Source organism: Lacerta agilis, chromosome 7, assembly GCF_009819535.1.
Source record: "Lacerta agilis isolate rLacAgi1 chromosome 7, rLacAgi1.pri, whole genome shotgun sequence".
NCBI classification, from domain to species: Eukaryota; Metazoa; Chordata; class Lepidosauria; order Squamata; family Lacertidae; genus Lacerta; species Lacerta agilis.
In genome coordinates this window covers 26,954,360-26,978,146 of record NC_046318.1, presented here as the reverse complement: position 1 = coordinate 26,978,146, position 23,787 = coordinate 26,954,360, and the positions used below count along the sequence as shown (strand labels likewise).

Here is a 23,787-nt window from a genome sequence, read left to right as displayed (position 1 = left end):
CAATTTAACGAGATGAATCCTTTCATTTCTCTGACATCAGGAAGCATCATGTGCAGCACACTACTCACAGTTTAGTAATTAATGCTTCGACTATTAAGAAAAATGTTTTAAGATTTTTAAAAAGCTACCTAACTTAGGAACTTTTGCACAATGCATGGAAGCCATGAACTGTAGCAAAATAAAGATCTACAAAGCAAATAAAGTGAGTGTGTGTGTGTCACAGAGAGAGAGAGAGAGAGAGAGAACACACGCAATCACCTTGGATACTGAAAAATCAGAAGGTAAATTAAAACTAGTTAAAAGAAAACACTTAACACTGTCTTGGGTGAAGCTGTGAACATCAAGCATACCAATTTCAAAGGACTAAGAGAAGATGAGTAAGTATGCAAACCAGGTTCTACAGCAATGCTTTTGGTTGTCAAACCACAACAGAGAGAAAATGTATAAGAGGAGTCTGTTTCACTAGCAATGAAGAAAGACAGCTCTTTAACTGAAGAGAGGTGAATACTTCACAGGGCTGCTGCTAGGGAAACTTACTAGCAACAATAAAGTCAGATACTGGACTTATTCCCAAGAGTAAAGTACACAGAAGAAGAAGAAAACAGACACTGGTGGTATAGAAGAGCTGCAAGAAACTAGTTTACATACACAAGCACACACAATATTCTTAAGGAAACTCAAGAGAATCCTAGAAGCTCTGGATGGGGATTAAGAGGAAGAAAGTTATTTCTAGTTGCCAGAAACAGGACAATCAAATATTTAAAAAAAGCTTTCTGAAGTGTTATTTTTAAAATTTGTATACTGCCCTATGCCTGCAGGATAAAATCACAATATAAAAACACAAAATACATAATCAAAATAAAAACAAGGACAACCCAATACATATACACGTACATACCATATTTACTCGAGTCTAATGTGCCATCAAATCTAATGCGCACCTCAGTTTTCAGAACCTTAAAACCAAAGAAGTACCATATTTGCTGGCGAATGTAAATGTGCCATCAAATCTAATGAGCACCTTAATTTTCGCAACGTAATTTGGCCGAAAAAGGTGAATATTAGATTTGAGTAAATACGGTGTGTGTGTGTGTGTATACTGTATATACATCCAGTATAACCCTTTTCACCCTATCTATGCAAATCTCCAAAAGCATATATCTGCTTTTGCACAGGACGGATCTGTCCACAGAATGTTAAAGTCATGTGTGCACAAACATACACATGAGCAGATCAATGTATTAGCTTCATTTGAGTATTTACATACTACAGACTATGGTGGCAAGGTCCTCTGTGCTGAAAACCTATCAAAGGTTCGGGCTTGTTAATACATATTTATGGGTTTTTTAAAAAAAGTCTGGGTTGCCATTCCAAGAGTTAATTACAGCATTTTAATGCCACACAGCTGAAACGCTACAAACTGGTCTCTAGAAGATAGGAGAAGGAGAATTTATATAGTGTGCTTCAATTGTTCTCACTACTTCACAAACAATTCAGGTATGAACCAATCTAATTCTGAAAACAACAGCAAGCCGTGATACTGTATAAGCAGTATTATTGATGCTTTTTGTATCAATACAGTAAAACAACACTTGCATTGGTCAAGGACAATTGTAGGAAATAGAATATGATTGAGACAGAGTTAAACTTCTCAAGAATAGTGGAGAAAAAGCTGACCTGTCACATGACAACCTGGTTTTCATTTTCAAATAGTTACACACGTTGCATTTTTGTCTTAGATTGACAATTTATGTTTATAAAATATAATGGCCTGAATTGTACATGTTTCTTGATGGCTTCTCTAAAAACAGCAGTTCCTGATCCAGAGAAACCAATGTTGCAGTAAATGTCATGTATAATCTCAACAAACTCACATAGATGAGTTGCTGTGATATTATCTGCTAAACCACTTCTGGGGATACACTCCATCTTACTCCTGGTACAAAAAAAAGTCAATTCACCTAGTATAAAAATTAACACAAAGCTATTAGTGGCAGTTGACATGCTGATCTGCCAGAAATGGGAAAAAAATCCATTCCACCACCTCTTGATTTCTGGTTCGTTGAAGTATGGGTAATGACTTATATGGTGAAACATGCATTTCGTAACATTAAGTCACAGCAATCTCCCCATGTTAAGAGCTAGTATCTCTTCCCTCATAAAATGGGCAGGTGGCTACTGTGGCAGCCATTTCTCTTACCCAAAAGCCCCCTTACCTTGATGCTGAATTATCATGTAGCATTGTAGCAAGGGGACTTTTGGGTTAAAAAAAGAAAGAAAGTTGATGTGTAGGAACAGTGCTACCACTGCAAAATAGATGGTGATGATTAGGGTACATTTCATTCAGGTCTTATACTATGGGTGGTATCACTGTTTACTCCCAGGGACAAACCTAAGAAGCATAAAAGAGGCTTGGAAACATACATTTTCCTACAAGATATCAAGCTACAGTTTTTAAAGGCTTGCATAAAGAAGGATGGAGGGATGGTTATTTAATTTTAAATTGTATTCATCTGGACTTTCATCATATGAAAAACAGTCACTGTTCATTGCCATCCTCTTCCATTAATCACATTAGAACAACATTCTCGGACATGTTCTCTTTACATGGCGGCCTCTCCTTCCAAACCCACTGGCAATGCCTTTCACATAGACAACCTATGCCCCACTTCCTCGGGTTTGGATGTCAATAGAACAGTTGGCTCTGAATGAAAATCATTACCTCAGAAGGTGGCAGAAGATCTAAGGAAAGGAAAGCTGGATTGATACTCTTCTCATCTACCACAGCTTGGACTCAAACATTTTCACTGTGTGACAATACAATTGGGGGGGGGGGGAACCAACCCTCTTCTACAGCCTTGAACATTTTTTACTTTTACCCCCTGTGCTAATGTTGCTTCCTGAAGAATGCTTACATAAGACACATGACATTTAGTAAAGCAAACGGTACTGCTTTGTGAAAAATGTCTGGCAAGAACCTTAAGCACTGACTGCATTAGCTACTCTGGCCAATCCATCCATCTTATTTACAGGCATCAAAAGACAAAAGAGAGATTATCTTCTCAGAGGAATGCAACATGCTGCACTAGTATAGAACCTCTTCAAGAATTCTTTGAGGAAACAACACAATTAAATATAATTTTAATGAAAATACTTCCTACAGACAACAAATGAATTGTGGCTGGATTTCCACACCACAAGCAAGAGATGGTGGGAGCAGTAAAATGGACTGATGATTGCCCTGTTTCTGGATAAAGGAAATAGACATGAAGGTCACACTACATACTAGAAACGGATACCTTGGGCTCCTGCATCTGACCTTACAAAGGCCTCTGCAAAGTTGCTCAGCTCTAGAAAGCCAAAGTCCCTAAGACAAGTTAAGGGCTAGTTTGGGTCGTCTCTTTTCCATTTACACAGGAAATCACCACACTCTGCCCTTGTTTCCCTAATCAGAACATCAAAATATCGCAACTCTAATGCATGTTATTTCCAATGAAGAAGACTAAATTTACTCAAATGGCTACTTCCTTGATGTATACTGTACATATATTATTAAAATCTGAGGCAGGTGGGATTGGGGCAGGGGGAGAGGAGAGGAGGATATGGACAGCAGCATATCCTTAAGTTGAAAAGCTGGTAAGCAGGAAGCCTTGCTGAGAATGTGTTGCTTTTATTGTTGGAGCAACATACAAACACTGGAGTCATTGTGGCCATATATTTTTTAAACGAATCATTGTCTGTGAACATCTCTTCAAAATTCAACATAAAATGAGATGTGTAGTTTCTCAGAACCTCAATTGCTAGAACACTTGTTTCCATTTTTGTGGTACTTTATTGAGAATAAGTTACATTGTCAGCAGAAGCCTTCTCAATTTACTTTCACGTCTTTATACTGAACTGATAAGTCTTTCCTAGCACAGTCTGGAGAAAAATAACTCCAAGCAAACAAATTCACCAGTGGGAGTGAGTAAATCCTTTTGCAGAAAAATACTTAAAATACATTAACCATTTCAATGATGTTCATGACAAAAGGCAGCTCCTATTTCTTCTGTTTAGAGAAACTATATTCAATAAAGGCTGATAGATAAGCGCTAGCGTTTTTCATGAATGGTCCATAGTACCAGGAAAATTCAGAGAAACGAGTCTGGTTCTAATCTACAAGGATATTGTGCTGATTATCTGGCTCTATGAGACTCAAAACTCCAGTTCTTATAATAAAAATCTGTATTTATCATAAACATCTAGATGTTTTATTACTCTTCAAATCATGCCTCCCCCCCCCCCGCCTACTTTAGTCCAATTTTTGCTGCTGGAATAGAAACACCTTAACCATCAATATTGTTTGCAAAAAGAGCTTACAATTTGAACTTGTGGTTCTTTCTGGTTGTTGTTGTTGTTGTTGTTGTTGTTGTTGTTGTTGTTGCTGCTGCTGCTGCTGCTGCTGCTGCTGCTGCTGTTATTTATATGCCACCCATCTGATGGGTAACTCCAGCCACTCTGGACAGCTTCCAACAAATTAAAACACAATAATACATCAAACATTAAAAACTTCCCTATACAGGGCTGCTTTCAGATGTCTTCTAAAAGTAGAATAGTTTTTAATAGCAGCCTGTCTACCAACCTCTGATAAAGGTAAAAGTAAAGGTAAAGGACCCCTGGACGGTTAAGTCCAGTCAAAGGCAACTATGAGGTTGTGGCGCTCATCTCGCTTTCCGGGTCATGTGGCCAGCATGACTACACTGCTACTGGCACACGGAGGACCGTGACAAGTGCCAGAGCACATGGAAATGCCATTTACCTTCCTGCCACAGTGGTACCTATTTATCTACTTGCACTGGCGTGCTTTCGAACTGCTAGGTTGGCAAGAGCTGGGACAGAGCAACGGGAGCTCACCCCGTTGCAGGGATTCGAACCGCCAACCTTCTGATCAGCAAGCCCAAGAGGCTCAGTGGTTTAGACCACAGCGCCATCCGTGTCCTCTGATAAGCCTCTGTTTACTAAGCATGGAAAGAAATGCATCTTCTCTTCACTCTGACTTCGCCCCATAAAGTTACAGCCTGGTTAATGCTGACAATGAAAGGAGGAAATTCACATGGGAAGGAGAGGAAAGAAGGGTAAGGGAGCCCATCAGCCCACATTCCACTCCCAATCTCAAAGCCATGGTTGAAAGATTGGAAGCATCATGCCATTAACTAGGCCTGAAGACTAACTGGAGATGAAATAATTTTTAAAACACGCAGGTACATTAATACTGTGAGGCTGCTGGATCTACTGCAGTTCAAAATCTCAAGAAGGGCAGCAGCAAAAAGTTAATTTGGGGGGAATAAGGTTGATTTGTGTAATTTTCCTCCAGGTTAGCTTTTCAGACAGGTGCAGCAACATCAGTTTGTTAAAGAAAGTGAAACAGTTTTTGGCCTGTGCTCATGTCAACCTTTCCCGTTTAGGAGGGGCAACCTCTAGACTTCAGCTTTAATGATAATAATAATTCTTCATCATCTTTGCCAAAATAAGCTCTCTCTTCCAAAAAGATTTCAATGGAGTTAGAAGGCGTGTCTTATTTTTCTTCCACAAGCCTCCTTATTTATAGATTAAAATGTTGGCAGGTGTGCTCAGGAAAAGGAGCTGCAGGGCTTAACACACTGTGAAAAAGCAACAGATTTGTTCTAACAGATTAACAAACTGAAAGGCTGAGAAAAGTTGTACTTTCGCTTCCTTACATATGGTTCTTGTTTGTCAAAATGCAGTTTTATGGAAATAGTGACAACAAGGGAGTGCACAAAGCAAAATGAAGCATCACAGCCAAATCCACTAGAACAGTGGGGATATGCCTAGGAGCTTATACTGAACATAACAAATGCCCCAAATCAAGTCTCTAGAAAGGGAGTATGCATTTCTAAGGACGTTGCACACATTAGGACAGGAAGGTGCTAATTTTTATGAAAACAAATATAATATTTGTCACTGCCTATCTTTTTGAATCTTGACTGCCGGCTGGTAACTTCCTTTTTATGTCTTGGCTCTGGGGAAACTTCTACTTCACCAATTCACAGTGTGGCTTCTTTAGCAAATTTAATGGGCTAAAACTACTGCTGCACCTCACCCTGCCCTACAGGGGGGAAATTACTTTTAACAGAATCAACAGCACTAACAAATTACTATGCAAACCTTGTAACTTGTTGGCCATATGCATTACATCAGGCCACCCCTTTGGGTGGAATGGGGAACATGGGATTTCTTAATATATGCTCTCATCATAAGCATGTGAAGACTAGTAGTACAAAAGTGCTTAGTATTTTTTGCTTTGTATTCTCCGGCTCCTCAACAATGGATGGGAAATATAGCATGAAATCAAGAAGTATGCCTATGTCACAACATTTATTTTATATTTCTCGAAAGAGATAAATACGAGAGCTCAAGAATTAACTTAAACCAAGAACTGGAGAAGTGTTGTAGGTCAGTGGTAGAGAATATGCCTTGCATGCAGAAGCTCTGGGGTTCAATCCCTGACATCTTCGGGTACGGCTGTGAAAGAGTCCTGCTCGAAGCCTAGAGAGCTGTCAGTGTAAACAATATTGAGCTAGATAGGCCAATGATCTGAGCTGTTCCCATGTTCCAACTACAAGTGATCCACAGAACTTGTTTCCAATATCTAGTTCACTGCTGCAAAGTGAATAGCAACAAGGGGTGTGTGCAACAACAAATAGCATTGTATCATCCCTTACTGGTGCTCCTGTTTACGGTCTAGCCAGCCGGAAAAGTGGCTTAGCGTAGGGGGCACAGGGGCAATCGCCCCAGGCACAACATTGTTAGGGGCACAAAATTTCAACACCCAGTGCTGCCTCAATACAGCTGTGCACTTCTGTTGCTGGGCTCTGTTGAAAACAGCTTCTCCATGCAAGCCAGGAAATGTCCTCTCCACACAATGAAATGGCTCCTTATCTCTGCTCCTGCAATCTCCCGAGTGACACGGATGCAGTTGGGCAGCTGAATCTGCATGCCTACACCCCCCCCCCCCGAATCTGCATGCCTACACCCCCCCCCTGAGTTTCCAGCGCCCAGGGCCAGTTGGCCCTGGGCGCTGGAAACTCTCACTATGCCCCGAGCACAGACATACATACCCTCCTCCAGAATACGATAAAACTTTAAAAGGAGTCAGTCAGACCAATTCACTCTTTCTCCACAGTATCTTGTCCTCATTGAGTTACTTCTGGATAGCTTATTGATGCTCCGAACGTTATGTATCTATCAAGGTTCCCTTGAGTATATCTATATATCTCCCTCCATTTCTGTGAACAGGGGAGCATTAAATTCGCAATCTGAGAGAGTGATGAAGAAGTTGATATTCTTGCTGAAAGATTACCGCATCTCAGCCCTGGCTAGTTTCTTTTCACACTTTGAAGACTGTGTGTTTTGAAGCACACATGAATGACTTTCAAGCCTTAACAGAAAAAGATGTGGTCTCCTAGCAGTAACCCGTCTTTTTCTGCTATGTGTAGTGTCCCTTTTCTGCAAAAGATAAACTGGAATATATTTTACTAGCTCAGGGAAGATTCTCTGCAGGTAGGTTTATAAGGAAAGAAAAGTTTCACAACTACAAAAAAACCCAAACAATTATGCCTATAGACAAAACTCTATGTATTTCTAAAAGGCAAACAGAACTATTCAACTGACATAACTAAGTAAAATCTATATTAGATGATCTCGCCACAGCCATCCATGCTTTGGAAAATGTGATTTCTCTAATATGTTAATCTAAGAAGTGTCTGGAAACTTCAAGTGAACCAAAATACCATAGTCAGGTAGTCAGCAAAAACTGCCACATTTCCTAAAATTTAAAGAACTTCAGTGGCTTCCAGTTTCTCGGCACAATTCAAAGCACTAGCTTTCAATCCATAAAGCCTTCAACGATTTGGGTTCATGGAATCTGAAAGGACTTTCTTCTCCCATATGAAGAAATATTCAGATATTCTACAAAGACCCTTCTAATGGTGCCCCTACCTTGAGAAATTAGGTGGAAAGTCACCAGGAAGAGGCCTTTTCAGTGGTGACACATAACCTGCAGAACTCTGTTCCCAGAATATTGAATCTAGCATGTGCACACCTTCTAAGATGGCACACAAAGCTATTTGCCTGAGCTTTTAACAGTGGTCATGGTTTACCCAAGTGATCTGATTCTATTTCATCTCTGCTGCTCTTTTAAGTATACTTTGATTATCATTCTCTCTATTTCAGATTCTAATATTTGTGTGCACAAACGAGGCTAAAGCAAGCAATACCCACATGCAATAGGAAGGTATTAAGACAACCTGAGGTAACCCTGAGATTTATATTAGGAAAAGAAATTAGATAAAAATCCTAAGGAGGGGACCCACAAAAAAGTTCAATGATCACAGAGTGCTAGCCATCTAAGAGAAAATCATTAAATATTAGGCAGCCACACAGCAGACTAACAACTGGCTATTTAATATAAGTGATTGCCCAACAGAAGTCGGGCAGAAACAAAATCAATACTTCACAAATTCTCAAGAGTTTGTTTATTACAAAACTGAAATGCATGAGAAGCATACAGATCGTATAGTATTCTGTAAAACCAATTAATTTAAAGTGTCTTGGCTTCTCTGGAAATCAATTAGTACATAATTTCAAACACATATAATCAATTTCTTTTGAAAAATCTATTTATAGCAATAGTCATCTGAAGCATTCTAGTAAGATTTGATATATATCAGCAAAAAAGTGCAGGCATAACAAAGGGAAGAATATATTTTGTGCATGTCAGCTATTTATGTTGCTACTGACACACTGTACAGCTACTCTGGGTGTCAGTATCACTCACATTTATTGTTATACTGTGGAGTCCACTGCTATTTTGGATATGGTATAGGTTTCTTAAGCAACTTCAGGTACAATTTAGCAGAAATGGAGCTAGACTAGACTCTTCTGCGGATGCTAGGGGACAGAGGAGGGGGGAGGGAATAAGATAAATTGCTTTTCCACCTCTTCCACTAGCAGAGCCCCTGTTGGAGCAACCAAAGCAATGAGCACCATTTGGATTCTACCCATAACCAGGCCCGTCTTAGAGGGATCGGCCGCCCTGGCGCAGTAATCCCTCGGCGCCCCAGCCTGCCGCCTCTCCGCCCGCCTCCCTCCCGCGCTGGCCGCCCCTCGGGAGGGGGGGTGGGCGAGCGGAGATGAGAGGCGTGGCGTTGGAGCGGGCGCCCGCGCTCCGGCGGGCGGGCGCTCGCGCACCGGCGGAAGGGCGGGCGGGCTGCAAGCCGGCCGCCCTCGCCTCCCAGAGCCCCAGCTGGAGTGCTGGAAGGTCGTGCAAAGCCCCGCGCCGCTTCAGCGCTCCAGCTGGGGCTCCGGGAGGCGAGGGCGGGCGGCTTACAGCCCGCCCGCCTGCCGGCGCGCGAGTGCCCGCCTGCCCGTGGGGGCGGGGCGGGTTGGGGAGGGGGAGCCCGGTATGCCGGTGGGCTCGCGGGGGCGCCCCTGGGGTGCCCTGCGCCCTGGCGCGCCGCGCCACCGGCCTCTATGGATGAGACGGCTCTGCCCATAACACACAGGAACACAATCCTCCAGCCTAACAATATTGGTTCTTGCTGCCCAGTTACATGTGATCTGTGTGCCAGTTTTCTGCCATCAGAGGCATCATAGAGGAATCAGCAGCAGGTGGTCTTAAAGTATCTTAGCCCAAACAGTCTGTGAACATGCTGAAAGTTCACCTCACTGAACTTTTCTAGAATAAATCCAGGAGACCACCACCGTGTTGTTGTTTTTCAGATGAGCAAGTTGAAGCTAGATGGAAGGAAGAGCCACACATTGTTGTAGACAGAGTTTGTATGAGGAGAGAGTGAGTTGTGGAAAAAGATGGCTAGGTACACAGGCTTTTTGTCTACACGATGGGGATGTTTTAACTCTCCTTTGGAAAAATCAGCTGCTCAGCCTTTCACCACAGGATTTGCTCTGTTTGAGTGGCTGTGTTGCTCTGTGTAATGTCTTACATTCTCAAAGTGCAAAACAGAAGCAGCCTAACTAAATTACAAAGAAATACTAGTACAGATATTACAGAATCAGAACACTTGCTTCTTCCCACTTTTTTCTCTGTTGTTTTCCCTTCTCATATTACTCTCTGGTGTGTACACTTGGTTAGATATTTTTTCCAGTCAACAGACAAATGTAGATTTTAAAATATTGCCTTTTCAAGTACTTTCATTTTGACATGCCATTTACTTCTGAAACTAGCACATGACAATGACTCAAAACTGCCAGCAAGCACTATTGTGGCCAGACAGTCTCAAATGGCAACAGAGATGCTCATTGACTACAAAGAAATGAACCAATATGTCTGAGATTATAAAACTGCAGGGGAGCCATGGGATAAAGTTCTAGGCAAGAAGGGAATTGTGGAGCCTCCTTTTGAGAACTGGATAGGTTGAACATTAGGAAACCTTTATTGATCTGCAGTGATTTATGAGGACTAATTTCCATTTAGCCATACTCTCAAACAGATTTGGTAAGAAGAGAAATCATGAAGAGCTTATGCTTTGTTCTTATGTTTACCTGTGTGTAGTTTTAGGAAGGGTCAGAGTCCCTTGTCTTGTCACTCTTGCTACAGCTGAATGTGAGCATTTCGGCAAACTCACCTACAGAAGAAATGACTGTTGCCAGATTGGAAGGCAACGTGTTAGGCAACAGGTAGAGTGAGTTTTGCAAAGTGGCTTATGCTGAAAAAATGTGAGAAATACAGAAGTAGGATATAATTTCAAACCCTGGAAAGTTCACTTTGTGTTGGCTTACCTTGTTTGCCATTGACACAAATAACTCTCCACTTTTAGGTACAACACAGTTTAGATTATCTAAGAAGCCATTAACTCCTCACATCATAGAATTGCAGCGATGGAAGGGACCCCGAGGGCCACCTAGTCCAACCCCCTGCAATGCAGAAATCTCAACACAGGGTTCCCCATCCAATTTTAAATCATACCAGACCCTGCTTAGCTTTGCAAATGCACTAGCATTTTTTATGCTGCACCACTGCAGAGAAATAAAAGAAAAATGTGACCACCATTTGCTCTCTTCCTCAACCATATAACACCAGGAAGGAGATCAGCAGCGCCTCCTATTGGCCAAGAGGCTGCTGTACATTGCGGGGGAGCAGATCTGGTCTCCAAGAAGCACGCTGCAGCTGTTGCTGCCACCAAAGCATTCCCTGGGAGGATGGATATGCCGCTCCTGTGGATTCTGCCGCCTGAGGCAGCCACCTCACCTTGCCTCATGGATGGGCCAGCCCTGTGTAACACATTCACAATTGCTAACATCTAAATGTTCAATACAGTAAGGAGGCAGAGGCAAAAGTGGCAGGAAGACCCAGGAATAATGAAATAATAGCAGGCTTCCCTATTAAGGTTGGTCAAAAACCCACTTCTCAATCTGCATAACAAGTGGGGGGGGGGGAACAACCTCCAAAACCCACCCTCTGTTTGCATGTTCTAGAAAATATAGAGCATTGCTGCACCAGGCCTCCACAGCATTGAGCACATTTCTGCTATACATTTTGCCTCATCAGTGTTTCCATAATGGAAAAACCCCACAGGGGTAGTGCATCTGCATACAGCATAAAAGTAAAGAGATAGTGATTTATGTCCTAATTTTTACTGGATCAATAAAATCTCATATTCTTTATCCATGATAAACAATAGCAAGAAATTCCTGTCAATAAATGTGAAGCTACTATTGACTCGTGCAGTAAAATTGAATTAAAATAGGGACTAATAAAATAATTTAGTGGGTTTTGAAGAAGAAATCCAAATACTCCATAAGCTCAGAAAACAGCAACTATGTCACCAATACCCTGGCTAAGTAATATAAATAATTCATTTTATGTTGAAAATGAATATATCTAGTACAATATCAGCAATCTGCTGCATCTGCTTCATATGCATAGCAAGCATAGGTTCATAATTAACCACAAAAGAGCACGACCCAACTATATTTGAAGCAACTGAAGAATTTGTTCTCCTCCACAACCAATCTCACAAACATGTAAGTTTCTGTTTCCAATTTTTCAGTCTATTTACCTGCAGCAAAACTCACACTATATAGTATTCTCTAGGTGACAGCATACATAGCCTTTCCTGTATGGAGTTTTATCTCCTGAGCAGGAACATATCACATATGGTAAAGGTAAAGGGACCCCTGACCATTAGGTCCAGTCGCAGACGACTCTGGGGTTGCGGCGCTCATCTCGCTTTACTGGCCAAGGGAGCTGGCATACAGCTTCCAGGTTATGTGGCCAGCATGACTAAGCCACTTCTGGAGAACCAGAGCAGCGCACGGAAATGCCGTTTACCTTTCCTCCGGAGCGGTACCTATTTATCTACTTGCACTTTGACATTTTTGAACTGCTAGGTTGGCAGGAACAGGAACCGAGCAACGGGAGCTCATCCCATCGCGGGGATTCGAACCGCCAACCTTCTGATCGGCAAGCCGTAGGCTCTGTGGTTTAACCCACAGCGCCACCCGTATTAGAAATGGTATACACAATGACACTTATTTCTGGAGACCCTGTAAAAGCTGCAGCCAGATTGGGTTTAGGTTCGGCTCTGCCTGGCAGTCAATGGGTCAATAGCTTGCAAAAAAAAAAACCCCAACTCAATCAGTAAGCTGCCGTCTTGGCTCCTCCCTGCTCCTCCCTCCCTAAGTTTTTCACTTTGCCTTTATATCTCACAAGCAGTCGTCGTATTTATTTTGGTCCAGAGAGCAAGTATCATAGCCAGCCCTTGAAAATCTGACAACTGCATCCATTCATATTTCAGAACAGTGAAACATTAGGGTTCATTTCTGAATAAACAGTTCTCTTTTATCATAACAAAGCAACAACATGAAGTACATAAACCAATCCAAACAGTTCTCATATTTGAACGTGGGACAAGTTTACAGAAACGTTTTTGGCACGAAAAGGCATCTACATTGTGACTTTTCTCTATCAATGCTCCAAAGACAAGATTTTTTAAAAATGATAACTCCTCTTGGCACTCAGGGTTTATTTATCAGTTTATTATTTTATTCAACTTATCTGCTGCTTTTCAGGGCCAAGCCCTCACAAAGCAACACAGAGGAATAAAAAGAAAATATAATCATGTAGAACATGAAGCACTGAGTGGATACAGACAAATAGTTGCATGAAAGAAATGGAATCAAATCGTCTAGCCTTTTTCGCATTCCAGAACTGAAGGATCCAGGCAAACATTAACAGAAAGAGTTGCCCAACTGCAGAGTTCACCATGACAAAAGGCCCTATCTCATTGCTGATCAATACAGCCAAATTCACTAGTGGGCGATTGTGAGCAGGGTCATACAGACAGCCCTTTAGATAAAAGGGCCTCATTTCGCACAACAGAAGTTACTAAACTGCCTTCCAAGGCACCCAGTGTGAAACACTTCACAGTAATCCAGTCTGGGTCATATTAAAGTAAAGCTACACAGATTGTTTTTCTTAATTAACGTTCTACACAAAATCTGAATGGCGGGGGGGGGGGGGGAAAGAAGGGTAAAAACTTGCAATAATTTTGAGAGAGAACTTGTTTCGAACACATCAGCACTTGATCTATTTTAATCTTTAACATCCTCTGAAATTTCATTTTGCTGCTGCTGCAAAGGATTATCAGGAGCTGCTTCTCAGTTGCTGCCGTTGCTCACCATTTTGATGCCCCTTGGAAAGTTGCTGCGTCATGTCAAATAGTTTTAATGAGGGATTCTGGGAGAAAATTGTTGGTTGTCATCCTTCCCACCTCCCCAGAATCCCCATCAGAATAATATTATATCGCAGTGCAGCATTATTCCAATGGTCATTGTGCAGGGAAAATATATGAAGTCTGAGAGGACAAAAATGCCTAAAAAGCAGTGTGCTGCCAAAGCAAGTCTCCCCTCTAAAACATTTGCAAATCCCAGCCCTAAAAAATTGCCCTCCAATTTGCCATTCCTGTAGCACAGGCATAGGCAAACCCGGCTCTCCAGATGTTTTGGGACTACAACTCCCATCATCCCTGACCACTGGTACTGTTAGCTAGGGATGGTGGGAGTTGTAGTCCTAAAACATCTGGAGGGCCAAGTTTGCCTATGCCTGCTGTAGCAGCAGTCACTTTTTGCAGCAGGCCGTTTTTGAAATTAGTTTTAACATTTGCCTAAGTTTCTCTGGTTAGCAAGAAAAGGATGCTTTCTGCAAAGAGTCCTGTCTGGTACTCATTTGACAATCCTTTCAATGCTAGGCAAAGGCCCCCCCCCTCCCCTTTTAATGTATTTGATTAGCTACTATGGGATTTGCTCAATCCAATGGGAATTGTGTTTGAGGAGAGGCTTCTCTCATTACTTTGTTGATTTGTTATGTTGTATTTATTTTATATGTTGCATTTCTTTGTATTTCATGTTTTTAATTATGTTATTGTACGTTGCTGGGATTTTGGCATAGGCACTCAAAATTCAGCATTTGATGAACCACAGTTTTACACTTGCATTCCACCCGTTATCCTTCAGATTCTTACTCCTAGTTCTCTCATGAACAAAAGGAGCTGAATAAGCTCTATTTAAGGAAACAGGCAGTTGGAAGTGATCATGTCAATCACCTAAGCTTAGAGATAAAATTTCTGGAAATTTTGAAGACACAGGCAGGAAAATATTGTTTTTCGTTTTATTTTGTTTTTAAAAAATACAGATACAGAAGCAAAACTTAATTGCTTTTTAGCATCTTTTACAGATCAAAAGTCACTTTGTTACTTTAGGAACATAAAATGTATTATACGTAAATTGGCTTGCCATTAAATTATCATGTTTATACAATCTCTTCAGTCAATATTTACAAACTGTTTTTACTTTTTGTTACAGATGAAGCTACAAGCTGCTACACTGCAAAGAACCTAGCATCTCTTTCATTTTGCCATTTTATAAGGAGCAGGAAATTATGATGGGCTGTAATCAACTAAGTCCTACTCAAAATAGACCCACTGAAATTAGTAACCATGAGTTCCTTATATCTATTAACTTCAATGGGTCTTACTCTGAGTAGGATTATCGCTCAATATAATCCTATGTCTCCTTCAGTTCTCCACACTGTCAAGCAGACATAAAAAGAACTGAGAAAAAGGGCGTCTCAATGAATGCTACATAAAATTTTATCAGTCTCATTTTCTGAGCTATTGCTATCTGTTCCTGCTTCTTCATATTTGCCATCTTATCTATCAAGGACTTCTAAAAGCTGAAGGTTTGCATGGATTGAAACAAGCTTCTGTATCCTTTCACACATCGTAGTCCAACATTTTCCCAGTTTTTGCAATTTTTCAGGGGGAAAAGCCTTCAAGGGAGGGGGCCTTCACATTTTAGGCAAAGCCACCTCCACAATCCACAAAGTGACCAAGGCATTAATAGGGACACCAGCCATGCCATGTGGAAACTCCTTGAAGGACTCTGAGAAATTCATCCAGATCTATCTGCCTCCAAGGACAGACCATTCCAACTGGTACCTCACCTTTGCAACAAGCCTAAATCTCACCAGAAAATGATCTGATCACAATAAAAAAGTGAAATTCCCCACATCCAGATAAACACCAATCCCACCTGATTAAGTGATTCTATGGAGGTATTTGCCCAACTACTTCTTAAAATGACCCCATGGTTAACATGGCACCTATGAAATCTTGTTTTATCACAATGGTTTGCCTGAAGTGAAACAAACCAGTGGCAAATTCAGACATAACGCTAAACCAAGGAACATGGTTTGTTTCCTCCCAGCTATTGCAGGGAGGAGCACAGTGGTCGCAATTTGTCCCTGCATGAAAAACTATGGTTTACAGTTTATGGTGACATGCAAACATGGCCACAGAATAAAGCATTTCTTGTGTACTTGATTTTGGGCCTCAAAGCTATAAAGCACACATCAGATGCAAACATGTTGCTCTTTTTTATTTCCATGTCATGAACTACAAACAGAAAAAGTTAAACATAAGAATTCTTACTTAATAAATGCACAGGTCTTCTACTTTTCTTTGATGTAAAAATCCACTGAGTCTTGAAACATCCAACCAGGGTGTAATGATTTTCTGCTGAGAAATAAAGAGATATATTTATGAAATAGAGAAAATGCAAAATTGTAGACAGGCAAACAGACGCACACACAAAAATCCATTAAAATCATATCAAATCAGGGAGTGGTCTCTCACCAATTCTAGTAAGAATTCTTGTTTTCAAGTCTTCATTGGTTTAAGATTAGGGGGTGTACATACGGTAGTTTGCTTAGCTATTGATTTAATGTGTTTATTTTTATGTAATGGTATTATTTTACTATCGAGCCCTCCATTTAATATAGTTCTTGTTCACTTTCAGTGATGAAAGCAGCAATATACCAAAATACATTGAGCATATTATATTATAACATATATTATTTGCACATTAATTTTAGGCTCCTTTTTAAAGCTCCTTATCCTTTTTCTTTTGAGACTCCCTACCAGTTCACTTGCTCTATTAATAATAAAAAATAATGTTTATAATTTATTACATTTAACTGTCACTTTATAATAAATAAAATGTCTCAAAGCAACTCGATAAAATAAAATACACCACCATAAAGACAACTTAGAACAAGAAACATTTAAAAATAAACAAATCACAAGGCAGTCTCTGCTTGTGTTCAAGTCTCCCACACCTGAGACATGTCCCACCCCTGGCATTCCTTGCTGTTGCCTCTCCTTGCCTTCCAGTCTTCATGCCAGAAGATAGGGAGAGGCAACTGTTGGGCTGATTTCTTTCTTGAACCCATGAATTCATATAAAGTACTGGGGGCAACTGATCCTATTCCCATCCAATGGAAGGATGAGCAGAATGACAAGTACCTCTCTCCTTGGATACAGGAGAAATAGTGACAATGTCCCAATTAACGTCATTTGAGGCCATGCACACATGACTGTCCCTAAGGGTAATTGGGACCTTTAAAGCAGAGGGTTGTCAGAGACTTGAGCGCACAGACTGAAATGACCAGAAGCAGACCTAGAAGAGAACTACTGTGTCAGTAGCTGCAGAATGTCTGGTGTTGTCTTTCATTGTATTGAGGCACACTTGCTATCCTGGCTGTTTATATTCCCACTATAATCTTCTTACATGTGCTATCATGATTGAGAGATATTTCACTAGACACAGTAAGATTTTCTATTATGACAGACATTCCCCTTATAATGATGCAAATGAAGCAAAGAACATGACCTCTTCACTAGTTTAGTTCTTTGTTGATTTGGTTGATAGTGTCTGGGAAACAAGAGGAAAGTGGATCATAGCTTTATACTGAGTGCTGTTAATCTTCCCTTTGCATAATGCTGGTACACTCTGGCCCAAATACTGGAGATTTACTTGATGTGCACACATTTTCAAAAACTAGTAAACACGTTGGATTCTATTACGAAAGAACAGCTTTGTAGCTCTTTTCAAGCGCTGTATTTATATACTGTATAGGTACTGTCATGTGTTTCAATTTGCATCTCTACAAAATGTGGAATTTTTTTTCTGTTCCACAGAGAGGCGGGAGGGAAATCACCCAGCTATTTCAATCATTTTGCCTGCATAAAGCTGTGTCACATGCATTCAGAATTCATTTTAGCACATTTAGCTACAATGATACATTTTTCATTTATTCATATGCACTATTTATATGCAACCAATCATATATGGAATCATAAAAACAGACACCAAGAAACAGTAAACATACTTTAAAATTGGCTGTCTTTATAAATCTATATAGTATTTATTTTAAGGATTTATATGACACCTTTCAAAACAAAAGTTATCCCATGGCAGCTTACAAGCCGTGTCATAAAAACATTTTAACACTTGCATTTAACAATTATTTAAACCAAAAACAGCAGCATAAAATAATTCCTATTTCATTCCAGTGCATGGGTATAGCCAGGATTTTTGCTGTGGGGGGGGGCAGGACTTAGTGCGGGGGGGGATAACTGACGTGACTGGTCAGTTAGTTAAGTATTTCTATTGTTTTATTTGATCAGGGGGGCAGCTGCCCCCCCCCCCGGCTAAGCCCATGCACCAGTGAAACAATTTTACAATTTAAAAGACAGAACAATGACAGTTTAAAAATCCAACCCATAGTTTTAATCCAAAACAGACTAAAATGAAAAGCAAAAGAAAACAGAGGAGTCACATGTACCTCCCTTGAGAGGGAGTTCCATAGATATAGGACCAGCGCTGAAAAGCCCATTTCTTTTGTTTCTACCAATCTGACCGATTTTAATTGTGAAGACTGCAAAAAGGGCCTCTGTGGGTGATCTTAAGGCCTGGGGCAGGTCCTTACAGGTATAGGCAGCTCTTCAAGTAACCTGCTTCCGAATGGTTTTAAACTGAGGCCAGAAGCGAACAGATAACCAGTGCAGCAATGTAAAATCAATGTAATGCATTTCCAACACTTGACCACCATAAGTATCCTGGCTGCCATATCTTGTACCAACTGATGCTTCTGAACATCTTTAGGGGCAGTCCCCACAAAAAGTGTGTTACACTAATCTTGTCTGGGTGTAGCCAGGGCATGAATAGCGGAGGCAAAGCCAGTTGCTTCTATATAGGGTGGTGGCTAGCTCACCAGCCTAAGCTGGTAAGCATATTTTAAATATACAGGGAGGAATTCAATGCTCTTTCTCTCTCCTTCCACCACATGCTGACCCTAGGGTTCTCCCAACCTCTCAAGAGCCCATTTCTTGGGTGTGGGGCAGAAGATAGAGGAAAGCCCTGTTGTACCCGCGTAGATCCTTGTGTGCGCTTCAACTGGAGGGACTCCTGAGTTGGATCCCACCCACTGTTGAAATCGTTCACTTATTCCCAGCCATCAACGTCTTTGCTAAAGAACAGAAGGTCTTGCAGCATTTCCAGAAGACCCTCAGACTTGGTCTGTGGCATGCCTTAAGTGGAAGAGGAGTTGCAGAGCTACAGAAGAACCTCTGGTGACCTCTCAGCAGGCCAGAACTCTCTGCAAGCCGTTGTTCCAACTCATCACTTAAGCAGCATATGAAAGTCAGTCACCTACATGAAACCCCTCACCATGACCAGAAAGGGAGTAAGCACTGAGTCTGCAGATCGTGGATCATATGTAAAAAAGGGTGAGCTGGGTGTCATTTGTTTACTGATACATCTGTTTTGACACCTTATAATCATCGCTTTTATATAATACAAGCCCTAGGAATCCCTAACATCCTTGCTGATTTTTGTGAAGTATGACACTCAGTTTCAGCCCATGAGATCCAGCAACAACGCACTGTTTGATTTATTGCAGCTTAAGGTGTATTCATTCTCCCTGTCACTAAAATCACAATATGGCAGATCTGGCTATATGTTGGAACATTCACACAAAATTGAATTTAATATAGTTGGCTATTTCCTATGAAGTATGTAAAAATGCAAATTCTGATATAAACTTCCTCAAAAATGGTTTGATAGCATTTTGGTTCATCTCTGAAGTAGAAGGAGCTGTTTGTTTATGAAAGTTGAACAATTTTATCTAACTAGAGAGAAAAAAATAGCAGTGTTCTAAGAGCTGGGAAGCCACTGTAAATTTTAACATAAACTTTTGCATAAAAGCAAATATCCAGAAAAACAAGTGCTTTAAAAAAACCTGTAAATAATGCTAGCACAATACTTCAGTGACTTTAAGAGATGTGATACATGACTGCATAATAAATACAAAATTCAGTTACTACATATATGCCAAATGCTTTCAAAACTATACAAAATGTCATAGGAGTATGAAGATACTTTTAATCAAATACATTCAGAGATAACATTCAGAGATAAAGAACTATCATTTTACTGAAGTTACAAATGCAAGCAGGAGTGGGGCAAACTGAAAATTCAGCTTGAGCAACATTATGCTACGGTTACTTTTCATTCAATGTTGCAAACACTTTTTTTTTACATTTATAGCCCAATAAAATGTTTTCTTCTCTCTTGTTATCTGCCCAGCCAACACCATTTTACTCCCACAATAGTTTCAGTATTACTTTAGTTCCGTTAACATTCACACAGCTCAGCTAACATTTAACCACTCCTGTTTTGCACCAATTTGACCTCAATACATACTGTTAAGAAAAATGATACTACCTTGCAATGCACAAGTTTATAAATCGTCCCTATAACTAGCTAGAAAGTTACTGATCTTGTTGTTTACCTTGGGATATAGAAGACAATATAATCATGCAGAAGTTACTTAGCTAGGATTACACATTTTTTACAGAGAATTCTCATCATGATGTGAAAATCCTTGTTCCGTGTATCAGAATAGATGTAACCACTGAAAAAGCTCTTACTTCATGTTCTTTAAAGTTCTGAGGAGACAGGACAAAGCTGTATGGCAAAAGCCAAAAATCTGCTGCCTGGAGCAGTAAACTCCCACTCCCCACAAAAGCAAAATCTATTAGGCCCCATTTTTTTACTTAATTCCATTGTGTAAGCCATCAGATATGGGCATTCAGGAAAAAATGCTTTAGCAGAAGCAGCCCTTGGGGTGGGGAAGAAACAGATTGGGAATATGAAAGTCTTCTATACTGCAAAATTGAATTGTAAGTTTTAAAAATAGACACAGATGGGGGAAGCAAATGCTAGGAAAATACCATAGATTTGCAAACAAAGAATAACACACACAGAGAGATATATATACATGGGAAGGACCTGCAACACATTCATTAACAAACACAGAAAATGGCAGAACTTAAAACTTTTGAAGTACTAAGTAGCACTCCAAAATTTACAGCATTTTGGCTGTGCCACATTTTGGAACCATCATGACAACCTGTGTCAGTGAGCTCCAAATTAAACACCTAGAGCCATTTTTAATTTATTACAACTACCAACCATCACAAGCCCTGTTCGCTTTCTTTCTTAATTTGATCACTTCTGCATAAGACTGATGTTCTGTTCCATGAATACGGAACCCTGTGCTTGCTCCCACTGAGTTCACACAATGCTGCGTAAGTTTGAGAATGAATTTCATTCAGCCAGCAGAGGCTGTAACATTCTATAATGATAGAGACAAACTCCATTAAATATGCCAGCTTCTAAGGTGTTTTTTTTTTTAAGTATGATGGGATTTTTCTGTGAGACCATGAGCTCGTTACTTCATGCTAGAAAATAATTAGCCAGGAGAACAATCTGCCTAGACTACGGTGGCAAGGGATTATCTGCAACTCAGGATCTCCAAATCAAGTACTGGAACATATATTTTAACTCAACTGGAAATTACAAGCACAATATAGGAATAACTACCAAGTTCTATATCCAGCATTATGCTCTGTTACAATGCCAGACTCAGACATCATAATGGTCTCCTTATGGATTTTTAATCTGAGGCTATGAATTATCTAATCCAAGCTAGCAGTTGCTACTTTATGACTAAGGTCTTGTTAGTGCACTGCAGTCCACAGAGGCATATATTAGTAAATGCTAACTAATTAGACTCTTACCTCTGACTCACATCTGTAGTAGCAATTCATATCTTCTACTTTTAAGACAATAATGAAGAATCAAAGCTTTGTCCAGTAGAAATTCTGTCAGCATGCCTCTCAATGACTGGGATGTAATAGCCTCAAGAAGTAAAATTTCATAAAATACGAAAAATATTTTAATAGGCCAGGAAACGCAACCATTTGTGAAGTTATTCTGGTTGGGAAGAACATTGCAAATTTTGCACAGAAAATAGCAAATTTTGCTATTATAGCAACTCATCATCTAGCTGAGTGTTATGATGAGAGAAACTAAAGATAAAACGTAATGGAACCTTGGACAATTAAGTCCAGTCAAAGGCGACTTTGGGGTGCGGAGCTCATCTCGCTTCAGGCCGAGGGAGCTGGTGTTTGTCCACGGACAGGTCATGTGGCCAGCATGACTAAACCGCTTCTGGCGCAACGCAACACCGTGACTGAGTTTTCCATTCAGCAAGTACATTATTTCCAACAAAATGTTGGAACACTGCCCTCAGGCTTTGTGGCAAAGTCCTGTGTTATTATCACCAAGTATCTTTTCAATTACTCCAAAGTGTACTATGTTGGTATTATGCATGGGGCAAAGAGAAGCTGAGAAAAAGGGTACAAGTGGATAAATGGAGTACATGTTTCCTCTCCCCTTTCACGACTGGCTGTGGCAATAGTCATGCTATTATTATGACTGAAGGCTACAGGCACCCAGATTTCAGGAAAACCACCCCAAAGCAAGCTTTCAGCTGGCTGCCAAGCAGCAAAAATACCCCTCCATCTTTTTTTTTAAAAAAACTACATTTTAATTGAGGAGGAAATTGTATTGTACAATATTTCTGATTTCTGTTTTTAGTGCAGCATGTAATTCTGCAAAGGAAATAATAAATTATAGAAGGGAAGAAAGTACTTGTCACTCCTTCCCTTCTTCAATATCATTACCCAAAGAAAAACATTAGAGAAATGCAACCAGAGCAGCGTCTTCGGGGAAGGCATCTTTTAACCACACCCATCTCAAAAATGGTATTTGAAAAGTCTACAAACCTCTTTGTGGCAAGCTAAAGATAACAGCAAATGAAAAATACTGGTTGGGGTAATTACTGCTTATTCATCGTTTTTCAAAAGAAGCATATCCAGTTGAGGGTGCAGGAGGCAAAAACAAATTCATGGTTTCACTTTGTATTTTGTAGTTTCTTCAAGTGACAAAACGATAAAAAATACAGACAACTCTGTCATAAAATGATACTACTTCATCTAATCAAAAAGTTCTCCTTTCCAAATCCTGCTCCAGCATTTCTTTGTGGTCAGAAGGTTTTGGTATCAGTATTAATATTTAAATGTCAAGTATGTGAAAGCACATTTCCTGTGCTATCTAAAGTATTTGGAACAATTTTCAGTGAAGCAGTAATATTGCTCCTGACTTGCAATTTCAACAACCCTGACTGGAAAAAGCAGCTCTTAAAACATTGGTATAAAAATTCTTTTGTGTGTGCCCTTATAATACTGCTCCTCTTTCACCTTGAAACAGTTTATTCTAGTTCCCAGCTGCAAGACATATTTATTCTTTCCATAAAGTGCTATTCATACTGGGATATCAGTTGCATTTAGAGTGCTTAAGGTGATATATTTGTTTCATATTCACACTACATTTGATAGCCACTTTAACCATAAGATCCCTGTATAGTTTATGGAAAAGCAGTTATTAGTTGCAATTTCTTCATTATTATTTTTTCCCCAAAAAACATAACTCAATTTTAACATTTTACTAGGCTTTAATACACAACAGATATGGTTATCTGTGTAGTCCTTTTAAATTAAGTTCTCATGCTTAGTTAGAGCTGTTATTTTTATTACATGTGGGTGTCTTAATAGTAACATGTGCTGTGATTGTATAGCTGAGAACTTGCTTCCTCCTACAAATCTATACAAGCTTTCAATACAGTAGCATAAATGGTATGTGATGGATCAAAAATACATAAATGGACTCTCTCTGTGGCTGTGCCCTAAACGTGCAATTCCCCACCCCAACAGGTTTCCGGCTCTTCTTTTCTGTGTATGTTCTGCCACCATTTTGAAGGCATTTTTAAAAAACAAACCTTTGTTTCCGCTGTTGCTTTCTTAAATTTATTGACTGGTAGATTCTGCTGTAGTCTGGTAAATGTGTTTTGACGATGGACCACATTTTTATGTTTGTTTTGTATTTTGCACCCTAGCATCACAGAATTGTACAGTTGGAAGGGAACCCGAGGGTCATCTAGTCCAACCCCCTGCAACGCAGGAA

General features: G+C 40.2%; 1 protein-coding gene across 8 annotated transcripts in view; it reads right to left on the bottom strand.

Annotated features, from left to right (window-relative positions):
- ATXN1 (ataxin 1) overlaps positions 1 to 23,787 on the bottom strand; it is a 211,617-nt gene that overhangs the window by 155,984 nt on the left and 31,846 nt on the right. For 6 of the 8 annotated variants that reach the window (XM_033154621.1, XM_033154617.1, XM_033154626.1 and 3 more), the window contains exon 3: positions 16,008 to 16,094. The gene's annotated coding sequence lies outside the window, so the exon portion shown is untranslated. The remainder of the gene's footprint in view (positions 1 to 16,007; positions 16,095 to 23,787) is intronic. The other 2 variants (XM_033154622.1, XM_033154625.1) reach the window with 1 other exon arrangement.